We start from the raw sequence: 9,331 nt of genomic DNA, 5'->3' as shown, positions 1-9,331 counted from the left end.
TTATCACTATTTGTCACCCCGTAGTTATTTCAATAGATTTGGCTCCTTACAGGTAAGAGCTCATATTGCCGTTTTATTAAGTGTTTACGTTTACTTTTCGCATTTTCTTTGTTCTTCTTATGTATGCGATTTTCTCTAAGTTCATTTTGTGCCAAAGAACCCCAAAGAATGTTACTCTCGAGTTATTTCTTTAGTGATCAGTCCATCATTTTATTAATCTTCGTCATTTCTGAATGCAAGTTTTCTAGCTCCTAGTAGCGTGTAAGTGGTTGGGTAAAACGTAGGTAACTGCAACTTAAGGGTCTCTTTTAAAAGAGAGAGCCTGAATAACACGTCAGGAAAATAGTCAAACTATTAGGCTGACGTAAACGGCAATTCGGCAAGATGCCATAAAGTGGAATAAAACCAAAGTAAACGAAACAGAATAGATCGGACATTAATAGATATTGGTAAGGTGACTACATGGAAGGTTGGTAAATCAAGTCTAGTATCCCCCGTTTAGTCACAAGGTATCAAGAAGCCTTATCCCCAGCATCTTTGAATGCCAGAATCCTTAGCTTTAGGCTCTTATAACATGTAGCTGAAATTAAAATTCGGGAGATCGGAAAGATCCCATTCAGGTTCCTGTTAATTTAAAAGAGATCGGAGGAGAGTTCTCAACTCAAAATTTTAATTAAATAGAGATCGGAGGAGAGTTCTTATCCGGTCTCAAATCAAAATTTTAAATAAATACTTAATAGAGATCGAAAGAGAGTTCTTATCCGGTCTCAACTCAAATTTTAAATAAATACTTAATAGAGATCGGAAGAGAGTTCTTATCCGGTCTCAACTCAAAATTTTAATAAATATTAAATAGAGATCGGAGGAGAGTTCTTATCCGACCTCAACTCAAAATTTTAATAAATATTAAAAAGTTCGGAGAAGAGTTCTTATCCAATTCTTAAATTAAATTTGAATAAAATAGTTCTTTTAAATAAAATTAACATGCAATAGTAACTCACTAAGGTTGTCTCATTTACTTATGTATCTGGGTGATCCAAATTTAGTGAAAAATCAAATGTTCCTTTAGTCAAAAGGATTAACATGTCCATTCAAGCCTTCCTAACTAATGCAAAAATTAAATCTACTTACCCTTATTAAGGGACGAGGTGGGGTGCCTAACACCTTCCCCACCCGTTTACGGACCCCGAACCTAGAATCTCTGTTTTGAAGTAGTTTTATTTCAATTTATCTTCACAAATGGTTTTCTTTAGTTTCCCTCAAAACTAAGGTGGCGACTCCTCACTCTTTACCACTTCGGTGAGGGTTCGTTCAGGTGACCGCAAACTCCCTTGCGACATAAGCAAGAATGATGGGATTGAAAAGGCTGAAGCAACAGAATATAGAAGTTTAATTGGAAGTTTATTGTATCTTTGTCACACCTTACTCCTCTGTAAGGCATAACATAATCCCGTAGAATACCTAATGAATTACCGAACTTCATCTACCAATAACTCATTAAGTACCCTACAAGGGATTTTAAAATAATTTTTTTTTCTTATTTTTGATAAGTGGTGAGCATTTTCTAATAGGTATTTAAAACATTTAATTGAAGTTAAAAACTAGTTAAAACTTTTGGCCCATTTTATTTTTTCGAAAAATTTATAAAAATTTTCACAGAGTTCTGTCTGTATTTTGAGAAATCAGTTCTTCAAATACCTGTAAAAAGTACTTGTAAAATTTTTTCTCAACAACTACTTCAATTTCACAATCAAACTCAATCCATTTCAACAATTCCACAATCATTTCAATCAATTTTTCAAGTCCAAAATTCAATAATTCTCAAAATACTAGCAATACATTTCATTCAGATTAAATAAAATAGTTTCACTCATATTTCATTGGAGACAAAATAATTTATATTCATCATACTAGAAATTTACATTAAGAAAATCTAAATTAAAATTTATTACAACTTTATACAAATTTTGTACAAGCTGCTCAAGACCGATTTTACATGTCCATAAAATTACGTGCAATACATACATCAAAATGAATATTTACAGTCAGGGTATAAATTATACCTGATAACTTCAAGCAGGTAGCTCTCCTGTCCTCAGCAGCTCAATCTACTGCTCCTCTAGTCTCTATATCTGCAACAGCATACAAAGCTATCGCTTACTAGTGAACTTAGTGGTACACAAACTAATAATTTAAAACTTAATACAAATTATTCTTAACAATTCATAATGAATAAGAATTTAAAATTTCTAAATTCTTCAAAATCCATAACATTCAAAAATCAATATTTCTTTTTATGCAAATTATTCATTTGAATATCATTTTATCAAATAGTAACTATTTATTTACATTTCTTTTAAATTCTGAAATAATACAAAAATATTTTGATTCACTGACAATTTATTCATTTCAATCACAATTTATCAAATTATGCATAATTTAAAGGGCGTTGTCAACAATTCACACAGTTTATCTCATGGCCCAAATTTCAAATAGATGCCGTGTTGTACACCACGACATTTCACATTCTCCCAATAACCGAGATTAAAAGGGAGAAACAAATATTAGCTAGTATATATGAGTACTCATTCAAATTCTTCCCCAACTGGCAAGCCAGAGAGGAAGTAACTCGCCCCATCTAGTGGAGGAGATATCTCACTAGACAAGCTAATGAGAATTCACAACAAATTTTGCCATGTCAATTGTGGTTTCAAATCATATTCAAAGCAATTTCTATTTACAAAGTGTTTACAAATCATCAACATATTTAATTATCATAAATTCATGCTCAAGGTTGGCAACACATCAAACTTAAAATTTACAATCCTCAAAATAATGCAATAAATCCTTAAATGCATAAGAAAATTTATATTCAAATTGTACAATTTCATTCGATAAGTTAAAATTCTCAACACAACAAAAATTATAAATTATACAATAAATTTATTTCAAATCAACTTGGAATTGAAAAATAACAAAAGAGTTAGTTGTGTACAAACCTTAAACGAGTTGCCTCTTGGCCTTGACTCGATTCCTCGAGTTTTTTCCCGGTATTCTTTTCAACTGAAACACACAGTTTCACAATGTTTCAGTATCATAACTCATCATTAGTCCAAAAATAAATTTACATTCATTTATACCTAGCTCTAATGTGCTAAACTTGACGTTCTTTAAATTTTGTATTTCGGGGTTACTATTCATGATACATTCAAGTCAATTTGTTGACTTTCTAAGGCTTAATAGGTATGAGAATTCCAACTTCACCCACATACCACATTTTGGTCACTAAATTTGTTGGTTTTGGTTGTTTACTCAAATTCTAAGTCTTTTAGGCAAATTTGCAAATTTTTAGTTTTAGTGTCTTAAGTTGCACTGTTCCATTGGTCACTTTTCTGTTAGAATTTGGCAAAACTTCCTTCATAGAAAATGTTCCCTATTGTCTTAAGTTTATTCTCCTTTTTGAATCACTCCAATTGGAGTTTTGTAGCTCAAGTTATAGCCAAAATACGATTCGCTCATCTGCAGAATTTATTTCTGATAGATTTATTGATCCAACTTCGTTCAGCAATTTGATCAAGTTAAGTCCATAATTTGGTCTAATTTTCTTCATATGAAATGTTCTTCTATGTCTTATGTTTCCATCGGTTCAAGAATCACCTAAATCGGAGTTTTCTAAGGAGAGTTATAGCCATTGAAACTTTACTGTTCATGTGGTAAATCTGCAGTTTTGCAGATTCAGTGAAATTTGCTCACTAATTTGATTGGGTTAATGGCATAATTTGGGTTGGTGTTCTTCATAAAATTTTTAGGTCTATATCTCATCTAACTACTGGTAAAATTTCAGGTTATTTTGACCTACCTAGCTCGAGTTATGACCCAAACACGATTACTATTTATGTGTACTGTTCATACTGCAGATTTTCAAGTTTGGTCGGTTTGTTCACTAGATTTTGGTCACTTTTAAGGCATGCTTCCTAAATGAAAATTGTGTCACATAGTGCCTATTTTCAGTCCCAATTGGTCCCATACCAATTGGTGTCACACCTTACCCCTCTGTAAGGCATAACATGATCCCGTAGAATACCTAATGAACTACCGAACTTCACCTACCAATAACTCATTAAGTACCCTACAAGGGATTTTAAAACAATTTTCTTATTTTTGATAAGTGGTGAGCATTTTCTAATAAGTGTTTAAACATTTAGTTAAAATTTTTGGTTCATTTTAGTTTTCCGCATTTTCTAATAACTTCTTCTGTTCTGTTTTTCTTATTTATACTTAACTAATTGAACATTACTAATTATTTGTATTTATGGCTTATCTAGTTGTCTTAAGTGTGGTTCTAATCCCCTTAATTGTCCGGACTGACATCAGTCACCGGAACAGTGAAATTTACCAGGCTATGCAAACGGGGGTGTTACAATTCTCCCCCCCTTAAAATAAATTTCGTCTTGAAATTTTACTTGATACTAATCTCTGAATAGCTATGGGTTCTGTCTCCTCATGTCCTCTTCTCGTTCCCAAGTAGCCTCCTGGCCCGAATGATGGTTCCACAGCACTTTTACTAACTGTATTTGCTTGTTTCGTAGCTGCTTCACCTCATAAGCCAGAATCTCTATGGGTTCTTCTTCATATGTGAGGTCTGGATTCACTTCAATTTCCTCTACTGGTAGTACATGAGATGGGTCTGATTAATACCTCCTCAATATAGACACATGGAAGATATTATGTATCTTCTCCAACTCTGGAGGTAGTGCCAAACGATATGCCAAAGGACCCACTCTTTCCAGAACCTCATATGGCCCAATGAAACGAGGACTCAGTTTCCCCTTTCTACCGAATCTCATAATTCTCTTCCAAGGAGAAACCTTGAGGAATACTTTCTCACCCACTGCATACTTATTATCCCTTCTTTTCAAATCAATGTAGGACTTCTGACGGTCCGATGCAGTCTTAAGTCGATCTCTGATCACCTTGATTTTCTCTTCAGTTTGTTGAACAATTTCGGGTCCAATCATCTTTCTTTCACCCACGTCATCCCAACACAACGGGGTTCTACATTTTCTGCCATACAAAGCTTCATATGGAGGCATCCCAATGCTTGATTGGTAGCTGTTGTTGTAAGCAAACTCAATCAAAGGCAAGTGTGTATCCCAACTGCCTTCAAACTCAATCACACAAGCCCGTAGCATGTCCTCCAAGATCTGAATTACCCTCTCAGACTAGCCATCATGCGTGGGTGGAATGCGATCAAGTTCAATCTAGTTCTTAGGGCTCTCTGAAGACTACCCCAGAATCTAGAAGTGAACCTAGGATCTCTGTCTGATACGATGGATACTGGCACTCCATGCAGTCTCACAATCTCATCAATATACAACTTGGCCAATCTTTCTAAACTGTAGTCCATCCGAACTGGCAAAAAATGAGCATACTTGGTTAGTCTGTCAATAATGACCCAAACTGCATCATAACTCTTCTGTGTCCTCGGAAGTCCCATTACAAAATCCATCGTTATTCTTTCCCATTTCCATTCTGGTACTGGTAGTGGATGTAACAACCCAGCGGGTACTTGATGCTCTGCCTTTACTTGCTGACAAGTTAGGCATTTAGAAATAAACTCTGCCACATCTCTTTTCATACCCATCCACCAGTAATGCTCCTTTAGCCCCCTATACATTTTTATGCCACCAGAGTGCATGGCAAAAGGAGACTCATGTGCTTCCTTCAAAATGATCTGCCTCAAATTAACATTATTAGGAATGCACATTCTGCTCTGTTGTAGCAATAGACCATCATCTCTGATTGAGAATTCTGGTTTCTTGCCCTTTCGGACTTCTTCCATCAGCTTCTGATATTTCTGATCATTCTGAGTAGCCATTCTAATCTAATCAATCAACACTGGTTGTACATGCCATGCAACTGCTGTCTGCCCATCATCATTAATCTCTAAGCTGGCATGCAATGATCTCAACTCATGTACCATAGACAAAGGAGTAACCCGTAGACTTGCCATAGTCTTGAGACTTAAGGCGTCAGCCATGGTACGGTGTCCGCAAGTGCACGGGTCACAGTAGTATAGTTTTTAAAAATTGATATCGATCCCACAGGGAATTGTGCTTAAATTGGAAATAAAAGTATAAGCAAATTAGAATGACAAAAATTAAAAGATATTAAAAATAAAATCTAAAAATTAAAATTAAGACAAAAATTAAAGATGTAAAATGAAATTTGGAATTAAAATTGGTATTTGAGGAATTAAAACTAGATCAATCAATTAACTAAAATTAATTAAACTAGATTACCCAAAAAATTAATTTGAAATATCTATTTATGAAATTGAGAGAAATTAAATCTAAATTCAATAAAAATAAAAATAAAGTGATTATAGAAATTGGATTTAAATTGGATTTAAATTTAAATTGCTATTTATGAGGTTTGGAGGATTTATATCTAATTTCAATGAAAAATAAATTGATTCTAGAGATTGGATTTTCAATATTGTTTGCATGTGGTTTTTCCCTAATTTAGCCAAACACATGAGAATTGCAATTTTGAGGGAAATCAATTCTTAAATTTTTGAAACCTTTTTCAAGCATCTCAAAATTGGTTTTCATTAAATCAAACCCTGTTTTCACGGTATTTCAAATCTAACAAAACCCAATTAATGCTCTAATTGATTTTTGGAAAGTTCCCCTTAATCTTCTTAGCTTATTTCTAACACCAAGAAAATAAAGTTTATTGCAAGATTATCCATCCCCAATATTCACTTTTCAGTCCATCTATTAAGGATTAAAACTTAACTTAATGAGGGCCCATTCATCAAGCAAGGAAATAAGCACACAAGCAATAAATCAAAATATAACAATCTTCATTTAAATGGCTAAATCAGTTCAAAACCACAAAACAAATCAATATTTACAAACCCATCTCTAGAATCTCAATCAACTACTCACAAATCATTGTTTAAAGACAAACCCAAATGAAGAAATGAAGAAATAATGGAAATGTAAGCTAAAAGGGGTAGAAAAACCCAGCAAATTTGCAGCAGGATCTCTGTGAGAAAAGTGCGAGAAACTTGATCCTTCTTTCTTTGGAAGAAGATCTGAAAGATGCTCCTCCCTTTCCCTCTTTCTATCTTTCTAAAAATGCCTCCCTTGCTCTCTTTCTATCTTTCTAAAAATGCCTCCCTTGCTCTCTATGCTCTCTATATCCCAAGAAAGTGATAAAATGGGTCTTTATATAGGCTAAGGGATTGTTCTAGAATGGGTAAAAGGGGAAGGATCTAGAAAAAGTGAGGTAAAAAGGCTGAGTAACGAAATGCCACGTCAAAAAATTTTCCAAGAAAACGACATAAGTAAGTCGGTTGTGTCATGGGTTGTGTCGCTCTACCATTTTTTTCTCAACTTCAAAATTTTTTTTTTTTTTTTTTTTTTTTTTCGATTTTAATCTCCTCCAAATGGCTACTCGATCAAAATACATCAAATTTCTCCAGATTTAACCTACAAAACAAATAAATTCCAAAAATTAAACTAAGAAATGTGAAAATTGTAAAATTGACTAAATATATACTAATATCTAAAATAATAGCTATGAATAAGGGTAAATTATGTGCAAAAATTACTCCTAAATGATGATATAAAATGCATGCATCAAATTCCCCCATACTCAAACTCTTGCTTGTCCTCAAGCAAAATTTCATTAAAACTCATTTGGAAGGGAATAGAATCAGTCTTTGAAAACACAAAATTCACTAATCCAAACCACCAACTTACCTCTAGCCACCAACATTCCAAATTCCCACCAAAAGCACAAAGAATGAAGCAAGCACTCTCAACTATTACAGAATAGCTAAGAATTAACCAATCAACCCAAGCAACAAATACCAACCAACTACAAGAGTCAATTGTGCCAAAACAAACCTAAATGAAATAGATAGCCAATGTGTCTCAAATAGATGGTGAGTAATGTATGGAAGATTATATTGCCAAACCCATATGCAAGCATAAAAGATCTAACTCTACTAATGTAACAAGCATTTTTCAAAGAATCATTAGGTCTTTTTAGGGGTTGTAATGGGGTCTAATAGGGTAAAATTGTGGTTAACAAAGAAAGGGAATAAGGTAAACAAAATATGAGAATAATATTAATCATGAAACTCAAAGTGCATCCAATATTTTTTTTTTTTTTTTTTTATATATATCAAGAGGAAAGAAATTCACAATGAATCTCAAGTGCTATCACAATGATTATACAAAGGGACTATTTTTTTATGCTTATTTTATTTTATTTTATTTTGATTTTGTATGTGTCCCTATTTCATGTCACACCCAAAATTACCTTTGGGATATTTTGGTGACCTTTTCAACTTTTGACAATTACTCTAGCACTTTTCAAGATGTTTCAATCCTCCGAGATTTTTTTTTTTTTTTTAATCATTATTTTATTATTATTATTATTATTTATTTATTTTTTTTTTTATATCATTATCATTTTTTTATGCACTTAATTGCTAAAATACTATTCTCATAGATAGGTGGTAGTGTTTAGGTTTAATGGCTAGGTAAATGATTTGGGTTCCAAAGAAATTAGGAGATTAAGGTTCAAGGGGGTTTGCAAGGGTTAAAATGAAATTGAGGTAGGTTAAGGCTAAATGTGAGGTTTAAAATATGAAGGAATGCCTAAATCATATTCTTATCAAATGCAAGTTAAAAATTTCGCTTTGAAAGATCTAAGATGCTTGTTCTAGGAATGGTGAGACGACAATGACCATTTTCTTCCTTAAAGGCTTATCCAGACACTCAAAACTCAAAATAACTAACTAGCACTGCATACCTAAATTGATATATTAATTTTCAGCTATTAAGTAAGAGAAAGAATAATGCTTAATACTTTGTAACAAGATTGAAATTTCATTCCACTAACCATCTAAAGGCAAGCTGGATTGCTTGAATAAGTGGCTTATGGAATTCAAAGACTGGTTTAAAAATTCAAAAATTTTAAATGAGTGAATGATATGCATGAGTGTAAATGTATAGTCAACCTAATTGCAACTAAGTATGCGTAACTAAGTATATGAGGCTATATGCAAGTGTATATACGTAGTAATGAATGTGTCACTATATGCAAATGAAAAAGGAAAAATAATTTTTGCAAAAAATTTACCCTCTCCCCCATACTCAGAATGAACATTGTCCTCAATGTTAGAAGAGTGCATGGAATGGGATAATGTGCAGAAAATGGGTAGATCATATGTGCATAAAGAATTATTACCCTGTTGCATAAGCGATAGCACAACTTGTGTTGACAGTGACACAAGCTGAGATGAGAATTG

The sequence above is a fragment of the Hevea brasiliensis genome, chromosome 18 (assembly GCF_030052815.1).
Source record: "Hevea brasiliensis isolate MT/VB/25A 57/8 chromosome 18, ASM3005281v1, whole genome shotgun sequence".
NCBI classification, from domain to species: Eukaryota; Viridiplantae; Streptophyta; class Magnoliopsida; order Malpighiales; family Euphorbiaceae; genus Hevea; species Hevea brasiliensis.
Note: the sequence above shows the minus strand (reverse complement) of the source record.